The sequence below is a fragment of the Pleurodeles waltl genome, chromosome 3_1 (assembly GCF_031143425.1).
Source record: "Pleurodeles waltl isolate 20211129_DDA chromosome 3_1, aPleWal1.hap1.20221129, whole genome shotgun sequence".
Lineage (NCBI taxonomy): Eukaryota > Metazoa > Chordata > Amphibia > Caudata > Salamandridae > Pleurodeles > Pleurodeles waltl.
In genome coordinates this window covers 1820412215-1820430052 of record NC_090440.1, presented here as the reverse complement: position 1 = coordinate 1820430052, position 17838 = coordinate 1820412215, and positions in this window count along the sequence as shown.

The following is a 17838-nucleotide window of genomic DNA, read 5'->3' as shown; positions in this document are numbered from 1 at the left end:
CACAGTAAATGTAGTTTAATAATCTGGAAATAGAGATAAATTTTTTTAGCGCCTAAAAAGGAAAAAAAAGTTTTTTTTAAATAGAGTGAATTATTGCAGGTTAGAAGGAAAACAGGAAGGCCTACTGTCTTTGACAGATTCAGAGTGGCAGAAGCTAGGAGAGCTACAGAGGCTGGCTCAAGTCACGCTGCTGAGATGCTATCTTTAGTTTTCCCATAAACAATGGAGGAGGCTGTCATGTTGACACTTGTGACCTTTTAAATTAGGGCCTTGTCTCTGTGAAATGCAGAATGACCCTACGGGCCTCTAAAAGTGGGATTTCTGGTTTCTCCAGAAGAACATCAATACAATTAAAGAACTTAATTCCAAAGGGAAAATATAAAAAAAAGGGGTTTCTTCGAAAGTCCCAACATCATGTTAAATGCTCTGCAGAACTGATACATTTGTGTCTCCGCTCTAAAAAAATAAAATGATGCCTGCTAGTTGCTTTTATTTGACAGAAAACGAAGTGTTGCATTAAGTCTTAGACAGAAAATAAGATGCAGCCCTTTTCTAAAATGTTGAAGGCTACATGCCTTAATGAGAACGATTTACCAATTAAGACTTATTTTTCACACTGGAAATTGTAGGTGCCAAATTAATATGGAGTGTCAGTGTAACAATTTTTACTTTTAGAAAGGTAAAACTAAGGTGGCTTGATGTTGCGAAGTAACTGACAAGAGGGTAACAGTTAAGTAATGGAAATTTATTTTCGTGTATTTGGTCCTATCATGAATTGTTCTTGCTTGTACTGTATGTTAGAAGAGAAACAGTAAAGTTATATTTGACAGCAGATTTCCATTGCCTGGTGATCTACTGTCAAAAGGAGGGTAAGGATTTTAAACCTGACAAATTAAACAGGCCCAAATATTGGGTTTTGGCTGCAGGTTTACAGTGCATAAAGTATATGACATGGTGTTGTGTGTCACCGCTTATTCACACATGCTATTGTTTTGTCTATGCTTTTTGTGCTTGATACACAGCAAGTATATCTGATAGCTTGACGTTTTGTGCGTTGTTTTTTTTTTTTTTGCATGTTTGTTGCTGCTTTTGATACTATTACAAGCTCCCCTGTGTTGTGAGGGGATGGTCATGACGATGCCCATCGCTACGCAACAGTTGGTTGAACTTGTTCTGGTTATTAAATTCCACAGATAATGATATTTCATGCTGTGAACATAAGAGACAACACTTCACCAGTGCATGTCTATTTGGCTATAATGGTATTGAAGGAAAATAAAAAGAGATATACAGGATCAAAGTGTGTCACCTGCAGTTAGTCACGTTACTGCCCCTTCCCTTAAAGGAACAGGCAGCCCTACATTTATGTAGCCTTGATTGGACCTAAGGATGAAATTATAGATCTGTGACTCAAGGTGGCCTAATTTCTATATTACATTAGTTAATGATGTTCTGTTTCCTAAGTAGCATATGGCTTTTGTTCCTTAAAAGAAAACCAGGTTTTCATTTTTTCCTGAAGAAGGAACTGAAACATTAGCTAGGAGTACCGTATATGGTGTAGTCACCAACGGTAGAGTTAAAATGTGTGTAACTTTGGCCTTTGTGTATCACCCGTACTCTTGGTGTTGTGTCACATGCCTGACTATCACCCAAATAATTTTTTTGTTGTTCCTATAGATTTTTTTTTTTGTTACTTCCCCTGACCAATGTCGCATCATGCTTAGTTATTGAGATTTTAGCTATGTCCTAGTCCCATTTCTCTTTTTCAAATTCCTTTCACCAGTCAGACCTTTTATTATTATTGATGTATTGTTCAGGTTCACATTTCCAGACTGCAGTGATGTACCAGGGACCCCCATGTTATGTATAATTCCCTTTGGTATGACCAGACTGGTTTTCAGGAATTTGCCTTAGGCCTGCTTCAATGTTTTCCAGCCTGACTGTCAGGGTAGCGATAGACTGGTTAACTGACTCAATATTATAGTAAGACAAGTTTTCCATCTCAATAGGAGATATCTTATGTTTACCTTTTTGAACATGATGAATTTTCAATGTCTATTTTAATTTGGTTTTCGGTTCCCTTCTGTTCCTGCTACTTTTTTTTTTTTTGGTGGGATCAGATGTGTCCTAATCATGCAAATATCAGAACCCTCTAGTTCTTGTCTTTTTGTTTGCACATTTGACTATTAGCCTGTGTATTGCATAGTGCACCTGATGCACAGTTTTTAAAGGAAGGTTTCTACATGTCCCTGATAATCGGTATCATGTGATTTCTCTATTGAGATGTTCTAAGATAAGGAGGAACACCTAGACTTAATCATTGAGGAAAATATGTGTTTACCCCATTAGACAATGCCACTGTGTGAGAAAATCCATTCAGATAGAATTCTCATGTAGCTATAGATGGCAGAGAATAATGGAGAGAACCCAATTAAAGATGCTAGAGACCCTGTTTTGCCCTTCTGCCTTTGTCTTTGTATTTTATGCCCATGGTGTATGGCTACTCCTTTGAAGATTGCAGACCACCTGCTTGCAGTCCCCTTGTTAAAGACCATGAACTGTTTTTGTACTAAATTGAAGGGAAGTAACAACTGTGGCACATTTCCTACGTCACTAGATTCTGCGGGTATCAAGTCATAATAACCTGCAGGACATTGATTTAAGCCTAATTCCCATCAGTGACAGCTACAGATGAAAGACGGACGTTTTGGCCCTACAGTCTCAGCACCCAGAAAGTAGCAAAGCTGGACAGCGATCGCCAGCGCATGGTACCGTACTTGCTCCATCAGACGGCGTTGGACATCACAAAACCAAAGTTTCAGTGTAAAAGAGCTAAAGAGAAGGATTCCTGTTGTTGATGGCAGAGCTGTTTTGAGGTTTCATTTCTCTACCTGTCATGTGCTGGTAACCTCTGACAGTGTGCAATCCCTTGAGCCCCTTGGCCTGAGTTTTGGCTCCACACCCCCTTTTCTTTGCTCCAACGGAAGAAGGGCAGTGCATCGGAGATTTCAAGTTTGGAAAAAGGCACTATATTGTGGTGCCCATGAAAGAGCAGCTTGAGCGTCCTCTGACACTAAATAATGAGTGTTGGAGTCTGAAAGTGCTGCTGAGCTTGAGCTATTTCCCAATTAATGGTGCTTGGGTCTGCACGAGATGATTTGTGCCCTTGATCAATGAAGAGCACATTGTTTGTAGTTTCTGCCACAGAGGAGAGACATTGGTGCATTGCTTTAAGACATTGAGACTTTCGAGTGAGCTGTGGGTGTTTGCCAGGAGGGCACTCCAACTAAGCAGTACTTTTCTCACGAAGAGGCCTGAATTGAGAGGCCCATGCGAAAGAAAACAACAAAAGAAAATTTGATGGACAATAGAAGCCTGCCAGAGAGGCTTTTTGAACTGACTCTGGGCATAGTTGGTTTCACAAGAGGTTTCCGTGTGATTGTATAGACTAGGTGTTAGGAGACTGATTGTTTTGCTGGCATTGTTTTAAAGTACTATTCTGTTTAGTAAAAGCAGAATAAAGTCCATTTTCTGTGGAAAGAGTACCCCCTTTTCACCTTAGAGCATTGATGAGAGTCACCACTGTTCCACCTGAACATACCAAAATTACTGAAATGCAGAGGAGCCCTAAAAATGTTACTAGATAATTTTAGGATTTGCTTTTTGGTTAGGGTTGTGAAAAATTATTATTTCATTTGTAATAGTGGTCACTACTTTCTCCCGTTGTCTATATGTTCTTATTAACGTGTTTTCTAGTGTCTTTTAAACATGACGTTGTCATTTATGGGTGGGATTGTTTTTCTCTACTCAATTGACTTCTGCACCCACTTCCCAACCTATGTCTTTTCCTACTATTGTTTCTTTGCACTCTTTTGACCCTTTTCCTGAACATGAGCAGGTTAGAAGATCAGAATTCGTAAGCAATTCTTTTGTACAGCTTCTGAATCAACACTAGTTAGTAGTGAACATCACTAATTGTTGGGTGTGTGATCTTATGCCACCTACTGCAGATAGAGGTATTCCTTACTTTGTCCTGCTATATGTGGCCTCTGTGTTACATCATGCATAAGGAAACCTGCACCAAGAGACGAGCTAAATACTAGGATGATGTTACAGCAACATCTCAACGACTTTAGAAACATAGACCTGGACTCAGATTAGCATGAGAACAGGTTTATTGCCTATGTAAGGGAAAAAGGAGGGTTAGTGGTTCTAAAAATTCTGGACCCATGTAATTTACTTTGCCACAGCAGTACGATTTTAGTATCAAAAGACCGATAATGACTAGTACACTAAGCATGAGCATTTTCGCTCAATTCCAGCAGCGTTTTCACCTCGAAATCGCCATTTTCGTCCTGCACTCGTGGCTCCCATTTTATACACGGCAGCCATTTTTAAAAGTTGCCCTCACATAGGCTTATAATACAGTCAGATTTGATTCCAAGGACACGTACACCTTGATTGACTTTTCTCTGACCTGGGCAAGCTGGAACCATTGCCTCAGGCCAAACCTGTTTGGTCAGTCCCTCTCCCAGTGGCCGAATCAGATAGCATCAAGGCACACCATGCCATAAAACCCTTATTATCGCTCACACACCCTGCCTAATCTTGCTCACACCTGCACCTGCTCTTTTCTTCTTCTTACTTTACGAGGGGGAGGTGCGCGTTTTTATTGGGGGTCCACATTTATCTGATGTAAAATACTAGGCCTTGCCGGGTAATTTATTATGGGTTGGATGACATGAAATATGAGGTTTCATCATGACACTGTTTTTTCCTTTGTAGTGAAAACATGTGAATGACCAACCAAAATGTCAAGAATGTTTGCCTGAAGCTTAAAAAATTGTATATAAGGAAACCTGACTTTGCATTGAAACACAGTCTCCTGAGAACATACAAACCGTGCTGTTGTACTTCTAGGACGCTTGTTACTTGGTTGCAGCCAATAAATTCGATCTTTGACTTCACCTAGAAGACTCTGAGTTTCTGTGGTCTGAATCTGGAAAGTACCCGAGGTCTTTGGGTGTACCCTGGCACCACTGGGTTACCGGATCAGTACCGGTTCTGAAAAACCCAGTACCTCAGTGGTCATGGGATCCAATTATTTTTGGTAAGATTAGGTTAGAAGCTGTGACATAGCTTGTCTCTCAGTGTACGACCCCTGCTATATACGACATTGGGTCTATCCCTAAGACCATTTTTTAAGGTATTATCAGACAATAGTAAAGGCCAGTTTTTCCTTAGAATTGTAAAAACGTCTGAGCTAACCGTGCTATACGGAGTAATTAAACTTAATCCCTTACTCTCTTTGGTGGTTTTCTTAGGTATGGTGTTAGTTAGAAGTGTTGTTCTATCAGTTGTGCGGATTCTCTTATATGTTTTGTCCCACAGTTGTCCTGGGTATCCTCTTTTGAAAAATCGCTGTTTCAGTGTATCAAGTTGGTTAGGGTGGGTGCTGCTTGCTTCTGCGTGGGCTCTCTGTACTGCTGAGTGCCCCCTCTGTCTCTTCCTCCAAGGTGCAACCTTCTTGTCCTTCCTGGGCCCGGGCATCACCCATTTTCTTCAACCGCAACTCTTGCAGCTAGCAAGGCTTGTTTGTGGTCTTTCTGCGTTGAACCAACTCTGCATCCTCCAGCACTTCTGTGCAAAGGAGAAGTTCCTGGCCTCTTCCGTTGTTGTGGAATCTTCAGCTTCTTGCACTCGGAGGCAGCCCTTTTGCACCTTCATCCGGGGTTTAGTGCGCTCATGCCCCCCCCAGACACTTGCGTGGCTCTTGGACTTGGTCCCCTTCCTTTACAGGTCCTCAGGTCCAGGAATCCATCTTCAGTGCTTTGCAGTCAGTTGTTGCCTTAGCAGAATCTCCTATCATGACTTAAGTGTGTATCTGGGGAAGTAGGGTCACTCTACTCCTACTTTTCAGGGTCTTGGGGTGGGGTATCTTGGACACCTTTGGTGTTTTCTTGCACTCCCAGCAACCCTCTACACAATACACTAGGCCTGGAGTCCATTCGTGGTTCGCATTCCGCTTTTAGAGTATATGGTTTGTGTTGCCCCTAGGCCTATTGCATCGTATTGTATTCTACAGTGTTTGCACTAATTTTCTAACTGTTTACTTACCTGATTTTGGTTTGTGTGTATATTTTGTGTATTTTACTTACCTCCTAAGGGAATATATTCTCTGAGACACTTTTGGCATATTGTCACTAAAATAAAGTAGCTTCATTTTTAGTAACTCTGAGTATTGTGTTTCTTATGATAGAGTGTTATATAATATAAGTGGTATAGTGGGAGCTTTGCATGTCTCTCAGTTCAGCCTAAGCTGCTCTGCTATAGCTACCTCTATCAGCCTAAGCTGCTAGAACACTACTAATCTACTAATAAGGGATAACTGGACCTGGCACAAGTTGTAAGTACCATCTGGTACCCACTATAAGCCAGGCCAGCCTCCTACACTCCCCACATGTATTTTCCATCCACACCACTCCAAACAGGCATAGCCCTCACATCATGCTCACAGTATACTCACCTGTTTTTCTGGAGGACCGTAGAGTAGCGTGTACTGGAGGTGGACCCCATCCACCAATTTGTCCAACTCCTCCGCGGTGAAGGCAGACGCCCTTTCCACAGAAACTTGAGCCATTGTCGCTTTCAGACTGAGGTCACAGCAGCACTTGCAGTGTAGGTCCTCTCCTGTTGAAGGTTAGGTATCAAATGAGTGAACAGATAGAAAATGGCAGCCACGTCCGCGGCGGTGTGTACCGTCTCCGCCGGTGTACATCACCATTGGCTCCTGGAACCCATTGGGCCCAATGATAACCATTGCTGAATTGCGTGGCGGTCTTTCACCGCCTACCGCGATGTTGCAGAATGCCAGCGCAGTTACCTAATTTCCCCTTGTCCCTCCTCACAAGTCAGGCAGCCGCCATTTCAGGGGGGCACATGGCATGGCACCTAACTGCATCACAGCACAATTTGGCAGATATAGGGACTAACTATGCCACACACCGATTTACTCACATTACTGCAAACACACTTGTGCAACCTATGTGGTACTTGACCCTCTGCTCACCATTCTCCTCCATAGGCCACATCCGCTGGGACAGATGATGAGATGGCGTCATCCTCTGGTGTACAGACCCCTGGTTGGCCTGTCAACAATGGAAGACAGACACATCATTATCACCTACAGACTTGATGGTGCCACAATCCAAGACTTGTGTGCCCAGTTGGAGCAAGACCTGATGTCAGCTATCCACCATCCCACAGGAATCCCCCCTCTAGTGCAGGTCCTGTCAGTGCTCCATTTCCTGGCAAGTGGCTCCTTTCAAACAACCGTGGCCATGGCATCAGGGATGTCTCAACCATTGTTTTCTAACGTGTTGACCAGAGTGTTGTCTGCCCTGCTGAAACACATGCGCAGCTACATCGTGTTCCCCCAGGTGGAGGATTTGCCCATACTGAAGGCTGATTTTTATGCTCTGGGACATATCCCCAAAATCATTGGTGCCATTGATGGTACACATGTGGCATTTGACCCCCCCGCAAAAATGAACAAGTGTACAGAAATAGAAAAAGCTACCATTCAATGAATGTGCAGATGGTGTGTTTGGCAGACCAGTACATCTCCCATGTGAATGCCTAGTATCCTGACTCTGTGCATGACGCCTACTTTTTGAGGAATAGCAGTATCCCAACTCCAGAGGCACCGTGTGTGGTTAATAGGTGAGCCCAAGGTCCCCACACAGTATAAGTAGGTGTCAGGGTATGGGGTAGTCCCTAAGGGTTAGTGTGTGTCTAACAGTTATCCCTCAACATTTGCAGGTGACTCTGGTTACCCCAACCTCTCATAGCTACTGACCCCAGTGAGGAATGCCAGGAAAAGGGGGGAGGACCCCTACAATGAGGCACATGGGCAAACTAGGCGTATTATTGAGAGGACGTTCAGCCTCCTGAAGGTGAGATCCTGGTGCCTCCATCTAACAGGTGGCTCCCTATACTACTCGCCGAAGAAGGTGTGCCAGCTAATCGTGGCATGCTGCATGTTGCACAACCTGGCATTGCGATGCCAGGTGCCTTTTCTGCAGGAGGATGAGCCTGGTGATGGTCTTGTGGCAGCGGTGGAGCCTGTGGACAGTGAGGAAGAAGAGACAGAGGATGAAGATATTAACAACTGAACGAACATCATCATGCAGTTCTTCCAGTGACACACAGGAAAGAGTCTGTAACTGCTCCTCACATTTCTGAATACTGTGGGACATTGTGTTAGTCTGCCTCTTAACCTCTGTCTATGGACACTAACAGTTCCCTTTGGATTTCAGTTTTTCACATCTGGGTACCTCATTCTGCCTTCTGATATATATACTGCTGCCTAACACCTATTTCCTAGCGGGGGTCTTGGCAATGTTCTCTGTCTTTTGCCTGGATCGCAGGGAATGTTTGGGGGTGGTTCTCCTGCAGGGGGTGGGGTGCTGGTGTCCTGTTGTTCCTGTGGCGGGGCCTCCTGTCCACTAGCGCTGGCGGAGGTGGAGGGCTGTTTCTCGATTTGACTAGTGTTAGGGGCCCTTTGTTGTGCCACTGCCTCCCTCATGGTCTTGCCTATGTCAGTCAGCATCCCTGCTATTGTGACCAGGATGGTGTAGATGTTGGTGAGGTCCTGCCTGATCACCATGTATTGTCCCTCCTGCAGCCGCTGGGTCTCCTGAACCTTGGCAAGTACCATGCCCATGGTCTCCTGGGAATGGTGGTATGCTCCCATGATGTTTGATAGTGCCTCATGGAGGGTCGGTTCCCTGGGCCTGTCCTCCCCCTGTCGCACAGCAGTCCTCCCAGCTTCCCTGTTGTCCTGTGCCTCTGTCCCCTGAACCGTGTGCCCACTGACCCCAGGTCCCTGATCGTTGTGGGTTAGTGGGTTTGCCTGGGGTCCCTGTAGTGGTGGACACACTGCTGATTGATGTGTCCTGGGGACAGTTGCATGGGCCTGCCGGGTGGGTGCTGTGGTGGTGTTTCCTGAGGGGGGAGGTTCGGTGGTGGGTTGGGACTGTGGCAGGGGAACCGACTGTCCAGAGGTCCCTGATGGGCCAGGCTGGTCATCTTGATCCAGGCGTGCAGAGATGCTCTCATCACTGTGGGCATCTTCTGTGGGGGGACTGGATATGGCTGGCACCTCCTGTCCAATGACGTTGTTTAGGGGTCCTTTTGGGGTGTAAATGCATTGTTATTTTATCTGTGTGTGCCATCTTGTGCAATGGGTGGGTTTCCCTCTATTACTGTGCTTGCCCTATCGCCTTGGCCCTTGTGTGAGTGATGACTATGTGCCCTGGGTGAGTCTCTCTATTGGACATGCTTTGGTGATGGGTGTCCATGCATTGTTGTTGCTTGCAGGGCTTGGTTGTGGGAGTGGCGGGTTGTGATGGTGGGCTGTGTGGCAGATGGTGGACTCATTGGAGTGAGGGTGAGGGTGGGAGTATGTGATAGAATGCAGGTAGGGGAGGGATATTTTAGTAAAGATATGACTTACCAGAGTCCAGTCCTCTTGCTACTCCTGTGAAGCCCTCAGGATGCATTATCGCCAAGACTTCCTCCTCCCATGTTATTAATTGTGGGGGAGGAGGTGCGGGTCCACCGCCAGTCCTCTGTACTGCTACCTGGGGTCTGGATACCATGGAACACACCTTCCCCCGTAGGTCGTTCCACCTTTTCCTAATGTCATCCCTTGTTCTTGGATGCTGTCCCACTGCATTGACCATGTCCACGACTCTCCGCCATAGCTCCATCTTCCTAGCAATGGAGGTCTGCTGCACCTGTGATCTGAATAGCTGTGGCTCTACTCGGATGATTTCCTCCACCATGACCCTGAGCTCCTCCTCAGAAAACCTGGGGTGTCTTTGAGGTGCCATGGTTGATGTGATGTGTGAGGTGATGTGTTGGGGTGTGTGGTGTGATGTGCGTGGATGGTGTATGAGTGATTGTGTTGTGTGCCTCTGGATGGTGGTGTGGTCTTTGCTTTTCGCTCTCTCTGCATCTTCAAATTTTTTCGCTGTAAGGGGTTGTGTGTAATGTGGGTGTGTGTTTTGTATTGGATTGGGTGTGTGGGTGTGGTGTGTGTATGTGTGTCAGGTGTGTGTAGTTTGAATTGTCCAATGTGATGTAGTTTTGTAAATGTCTGTGTATTTTGAGCGGGCGGTGTGTACCGCCAATGGTTTACCGTGGTTGTAAGACCACCACGTTGATTCGTGGGTCATGATACTGTGGGCGTATTCCTGTTGGCGTAACGGTGTGGGTTTTGCTATCGCCAGTTTATCACTGACCTTTGGTGTGGCGGACTTGTGTGGGTGTCTGTATAGTGGCGGAATTCTCAGTGTGGGTCATAATACCCTAATACCTGTTGCGGATTTCCTCCGTGGCACGGTGTGTTGGCAGTCGTCCGCACGGCGGTAAGTGGGATTTACCACCAAGGTTGTAATGAGGGCCTTAATGTTATATCCTAACTACAGCCAGTAGTTGACAACATTGTACAAAACAAAAGGAAACCTTTATGTCTAGCTTTGAAAACTGTGTTCAGTTTAGTATACACTGAAAAACGTGTGTAGTTCTCTTGCATTTAAACAGGATTTGGGTGATCACCGTAATGGTTGTACACAGTTCACTTTGAACATGCAACAAGGTGCACAGGGGTTTTTAATGGTAGTGCTAAGTGTGTTAAAATGTGTTAGAAAATTTGAGAATTGCAATTAATAGTTTCTCTGCAACAAATTATTAATGGAACCATCAATGTGTCAAATATCGCTATTGAGTGGGAAAAGACATTCAATCAGATCGATTTGTGTACCTCAACATTCCAGATTGGAAGCCAGTGGCTTTTAAAAAACTATTTTTAAAAGATGTACAGAACAACTCCTGTCTAGTCTACACCTCAGAACTGTTGTCTACAGTCGTTGTAATACACAGTTCAAAATATCTCATTCTCATGCTACAAAAATGCAGAGCTGATGGTAGCAAAATCAATACTGATATAATAAACTTTAATGCTGGTCAGATATTAATTCAAAAGAAAACATAAACTTCTGTGTCTATTATTTTTCATCATGGACACTCAACTCTAGTCACTACACAGTCTATCTTAAACATTCAGCTAATTGGAATAACTGTGATTAACCTTCTCTTACAATTAAGCATAGGTTATCCAGGAAACGTCAAAATTTTTATCTTATATTTCTACATCCAGAGCTCTAGAGGATATCATATTTACAAACATCTATACCTGTATAAACAGATTAAAAGCATTAAAGTTCATATTCATTATCGTTATGTGGCCTACCAAGGACACAACTATATAAAAGTCGATCTTTTTCTAATAATAAGAAATGCACTTAAAAGAAATAAATGAGTAACAATGTGTGCAAAGCATAAATGCTGGTTTCATGCATATAGAACAGGTGGATTTTTTCAAATAAATCTAATTGATTTATTTTTCTACACAATTACACAATGGATTGCATTTTATTAAGCCATGCACTCTATTGGTGCTCTGGTGTATATAAATGATAGATATTACACTAGGATATATTCAGTATAAATGCAAAGTCCATTGTAAAAAGTACAGTCTTCCAAAAGGCTAACAAGAGCAAATGCCTCCTTATACTGCACATGAGGGATTATATGCCTGGCTCTTGCGAGCTCTCACAAACTCTTGCGAGAGGCTTGCAAGAGCTGCAGATTATTATGTGCTTCTCTGGCTCGCAAGAGTCTCGCAAGAATTTCTAAGAAGGAAGAAAACAGAGAAATAGAACAAACAACATAGATCATGAAACTACAGTGTAGCTCTGAAAAGAGCTGTTTTTGTGAACAGTTTTCCACAAGTATAAATAGTTGTGTTTTCTAACATTTTTAACTTTTTAATATCTTAAAGTTTTTTAATAGGGTAGAACTGCAACATACAACTTGGGAGGATATAAACACCAACAACTTCTCCTTACAACAAAAATGAAATTTGGAAAGAACTGTTAAAAAACAAAATATTGCCTGGGAAGCATTTGATGTTTTTTGGACAAGCTTGCCATGTGCAGACCTGTTTGCCTTTGTTGAAAAAAATATGTGCTTAAACAGGCAACAAGCTAATGCTTTATGCAAATAAGCAGGGTTATTGTCTGCTCCTGCACTTAATACCTGTGCAAGCACTCTATCTCCAGGGACAAATGATGTGAAATCCCCTGAAGAGTTGTATAGCTCTGCAGCATGAGCTAACTCTGCCCAAGCTATCATTTGTGAATACATAGATCTGAGGTGCGCCACATCCCTGGTACTCATTCTGTACTGTTTGTTTCTACTGCTCTGACAACTCCTTCTTGCAAAGTTTAGAGATCACATAATTTTCAGGACTTTTTGTTACCACCTGGCCTCATATCAAACAACTGTCACACCAAGAACTCCTTAGCAGGCTGAGATGATTGAGCTGGTGCAACTGCACCTGGCTGCTCATCAGAATCTGATGGAAACATATTTGCATTGAAAGGCAAACAGGAAAAGAAAGCAGGCCAACAATGTCTACCCTTACCAAATTCCAACAGGGAAATAAAGTAACAAGGAAGGAAACTTCTTTTTCTAAAAAAAAAATGCATCAATATGAACCAATCACAATACTTCCTTGGAGTCTGCTTTCTCTCCCAGACCTCTTTCAAGTGTTGTGAGGGTGTGTCACAAGACTAAAAAAAAAACCTTGGGCCATATTTATAACCTGCTTTTTGTCATGTTTGCACCACACAGCATGGTACAAGCACAACACAATCATTAAGTGAGATTTATGAACCCAATCAAGGTCACTTTGCATGGCCCCTGAGTGGCTCCATAAATCTGGAGTAAAACAATGCAGTGCAAATCACTGCATTGCCTTACTGTGCACTAGGGAGGCATTCCATGGGCATTGGTTGGGTGTTCCCATACACCTCCATGATTTTTGATGTATTCCCAGATTTACCAGAACTAGTAAACCTGGGAACGCCTCAAAAAGATATGTAGAGAGAGGCACCATATTCTTTTAAATAAAGGTGCATTCCTGCCTTTTCCCTGTCATGCAGTGCATGCAATGACTCTCTGTGTTGCACTGCATGACTATCGCCATAAATATAACACTTGATTTATATCTTCAGTAGACCAACACATACATTTTTTTCCATCTTAATCAACATCTCTACAGTCTTACTTAGGGGTGGGTTGTAAACTCTGACCCACCTGTGGAGTTTGCAGAGATTTGCCTCTCCAGGCTCCGCTTGTGGATGATGCAGTTGCTTCCAACTCAGCTCTTGCTGAACAATTGGGGCTGGGCCATTACCCCCATCGAGTTGGAGGTTGGTTTGCTCCTTAGCAGGAGGAGGTACAAGGCACATGCCACTGGTTGGATCGTGCTGGGAGGAATTGGCTCTTGCAGTGGTGGGTGCTTCTCAGGCTGGAGGTTGGCTTGCGCAGCCACTCCTCATGCATCTCACTGTGTCATCGGCCTGGTCTTTGACTGGAAAAATCTGAATGAACCCGTCTCCTATGCTTGCCCCTCCTTGGACAGCACCACCCTCTTGTCTCCAAAAGAGGGGCCCAACCCCCAACCAGGTCCCAGGATGCAGTGTCAGCACTGGTTCTAGGGAAAATGAAGAACCCAGGTTGGAGCTGTGCCTGCAGATCTCGTAAGGCCCGTATGGCTTGACTCTCTTCTTGTATAGTTAGTCTGGAAAGGTCACCGGTCTGGGTTCTTGAAGAGATGAGTTTTGATTCTTTGGGCTGGGTGAGCCAGTTCTACATGTCTAGAGAAAGTGGGGGTAAAGTAGTCCAAAGAGGATGCCCGACTTCTATTGCACTTTGCCTGCCTTGCCACACACACATCCACAGTGCTTCTCCCTGAGGATGAGGGTTGGTGTGCTCTACTGTGAGGTAGAGGTGCGTGCTCTTGCAGATATGCCAAACTCCCTTAGAGAGCACAAAGAGAAACAGTGTGGTCAATGACCTTTTACACCCCTCTCCTGTAAACAGATGGAATGAAGAATACTAGTCCTGGCCCTTGATATACTTCTGTAAAAAAAAATGTTGTCCAGAGATTTTAATTTTTGATTTGTGTTTTTGTGTCATTAGCGAAGTAATTTAGCTGGGGTAGACTTTGCTAATCCATGTCAGTTTTTTCTGCACAACATTTTTTAAAATGGCAGTTGTTTTGCAGTGATGATGTAATATTTCAGGAACCCTGAGACCTATATACTCATTTGGGTGTCACAACATAGGTTTTGGAGGTCAAGTAGTCTTATAGAGACAGAAAATAACTCCTCAGAACAACTCTTCCTCCTTTTACCAAAATGGAGGCTCTATAAGGATACGTTTTAGCCATCATATTGCTAATTTATTTTAATAACATCAACAGTGGCTAGACAGAAGGCAGTTTGAGATGCTGTAGAAATACAGCAAAATGAAGTTCACAAAAGATTGAAACTGATGGGTCAAGAGGATCAAATATTTTATCATTGTAACAGCAAGTGCCACAAGCCATATACAATCAAAAAAGGCCCGGAAAAAAATTGTCAAAAATCGCAGATACCGATGAATCACAAAAACACTCTGAGGCCCATATATAATTGTATTTTGTAAGTTTGCACCGCATTTGCATCAAAAAATGATGCAAATGCGGCGCTAAAAAAGTATAAATATGGGCTTGAGTCTTCTGAAAAAGTGAAGACAATGAAACCCACTGCCCATCCACTTAGAAGATCGATGGCTACCCCTTGTCCCCTGCCAACAACTGATCACAAAGCAGTGGATCTTCAATGCGTTATCTGTGGTTTAGCAAGAACAAGGGTTAAAGGGATTGATGAAAGAACAAAGTACAAAGTATATGAGTCTCAAAGGGCAAACACATTTTTATCTGCAGCTAGTTTCTTCCAAGATGAAGTTTTCAGTCGAGGAGATGATCCAAACAGTGAAGTGAATGTGTTTGCAGTGGATTTGGATGCCCGTCTATGCATACTTTCAAAAACATGAATGTACAATAAGCTCCCAGCAGCAATGTAACCTCCGACCTTCAGTTAAGTTTGCAATCTTTGAAAAAGCAAATTAAGTTTCAAAGCCACTCTTGAGTGCTGGCTATGGGTTTATACTCAGTGAGATCAGAGAAATAATGGTCAACTTTGATGAAAGTGCATTAATACAATATAATGAAATTAAGATTTTTCTGGTGTGAATGTACAATGACAGAATTTGTTTTTGTCAGTCCAACAAAAACAATGAGACACTTATGGTGTTCTCAGCTGATTTGACTCCTGAAGTTATTGCTGCCAGAATAAGATCATGAATGCAGTAAATGCAGCAGGAACAATTTAAAGAAAAATCCAGAAAGATTTAGATTTTGGACTTAATGACACATTTTGTGATGTTCCAGAGGTTTGCAAATCATAGGAGTTAAAAAGAATGCCTGATATTGTCTCAACATTTCTTACATCATTGTTTAATATTAATAGCAAAGTAAAACTGTTACAAACTAAGGTTCTTGAGTACAGAACAAAAGCAAACAACATTGATGATGGCTTTGAAGATATTAGTGAAGAAGTGGAGGACAATCCCATGAACCAACAGGCTTATGCTGTGAAAATGTGCTGTCTTTTCTAAAACGTGTTTTATGAATTACATCACAGCAAAAAGAAAACTCCACTGCACATGATCACTGCCCACGCAATCTATGACAAGTGTAAAAGTAGAGGGCTAATTGTTTTAATGAATAGGACTGGTGTATCAACAAGTTAAAATGACAGAGTACGGAGGAGGAACTTGTTAGCAGCTCATGCTGTAAAATCCTGTGAATTTAACAGGACACCACTTCCAAGTCCCTTTACCAGAAAAGGATTTACAAGTGCTGCTCTTCATAATTATGATTTTGAAGACAGCTCTTCTTTGTCTGGAACATCCAGCACACACGATACTGCCATGGTGCTTTTTGAAGACTGTACCAATGGCGTAGCTGCTGGAAAAAAAGCTGTGTCAGCTGTAAGCATAAACAAATGAAGCTGCAAACTTATAATCCACTGCTTTGCCAACGTGTGCAACATCACTAGAAACCATCAACATGTCCTGGACTACCAGAACGTTTCAAATTGGCTAAAGACATAGGGGCATATTTATACTCCGTTTGCGCCGAATTTGCGCGTTTTTTTCTACGCAAATTCGACGCAAACTAACACAAACTAACTCCATATTTATACTTTGGCGTTAGACGTGTCTAGCGCCAAAGTTCATGGAGTTAGCGTCATTTTTTTGCGTGAACACCTTCCTTGCGTTAATGATATGCAAGGTAGGCGTTCCCGTCTTAAAAAATTACTCCGATGCATATGCGTCGTATTTATACTCCCGGGCAAAAATGACGCCCGGGAGTGGGCGGGTCTAAAAAACCTGCATTAGCGCCGGATTTTAGCGCCTCGGTCAGGGCAGGCGTTAAGGGACCTGTGGTTTCAGAATGAGCCCAGAGGTGCCCTCCCCTGCCCCCAGGGACACCCCCTGCCACCCTTGCCCACCCCAGGAGGACACCCAAGGATGGAGGGACCCACCCCAGGGACATTAAGGTAAGTCCAGGTAAGTATTTTTATTTTATTTTTTTTGTGGCATAGGGGGGCCTGATTTGTGCCCCCCTACATGCCACTATGCCCAATGACCATGCCCAGGGGACAGAAGTCCCCTGGGCATGGCCATTGGGCAAGGGGGCATGACTCCTGTCTTTGCTAAGACAGGAGTCATTTCAATGGGGGATGGGCGTCGTAAAAAAATGGCGCAAATCGGGTTGAGGCGATTTTTTTGCCTCAGCCTGACCTGCACCATTTGTGGACGCCCATACGCCATTTTCCCCCTACGCCGGTGCTGCCTGGTGTACGTCGTTTTTTTAACGCACACCAGACAGCGCCGGCGGCTAACGCCGGCTAACGTCATTGAATAAATACGGCGCTTCAGAATGGCGTTAGCCGGCGCTAATTTTTTTGGCGCAAAACTGCGTTAGCGCAGTTTTGGGTCAAAAAGTATAAATATGGCCCATAGATCTTCTTCTACCTGATGCTGTGGTCCGCAAAGCGGATTAAATTGAATTTATCAAATCGCCAGTTCCTCAACAGGCTAGAATTCATGCACTGATCTCTCAGAATACCATCCCATTGAAGAAGGTTGGGTTTTTACCAGTAATACCATCTCCCGTCATAAACTATGCAACAGTATACACAACTCTAAATAATTTCCAAAATGTGCATGTTCAGCTTGAACCTAACTTTCCAATTTTCTATGATTAAGGTGTTTTCCGTATTGTAGCTGACATTTTTAAGAACAATCCAGTAGAATTAGGTCATCTTTAGCCACACAAAAGTTGTGTTGCAGTGTGCAGGAAGACATCGCAGTGAATGTGGCATAGACAATTCATTATTGAGAATGAAATCTTTGGAAGCAAAACTGTCCAGTCAGTTTTGAGTGGAACTCACTATATTCAATTGTTACAAGACATGCTCATCATATCTAAAGCTATAGAAACATTGAACGGGAATGGTTTCTGGAACAGGAATGACAAATTAGGTTTTGCATATCTTATCTCAGAAGTGAACAAGTCACAGAGTGCACCTTGTTCAAAAGACATATGCCCTCATTATGGCGGTGCAGACAGCCATGTCCCCGCCCGTCCCACCGCTTTACCGTGTGCTGCCAAGCTGGAGGTTTCCACCTTCAGCCTTGCAGGAGTCAGATAACCGCCGAGGATTTTCTGACTTGAAACTCTGCCAGCATTTTCCTGCTGGTCTCATCATCACAAAATGCTGGCGGTAAGGTATCCCGATGACAGGAACT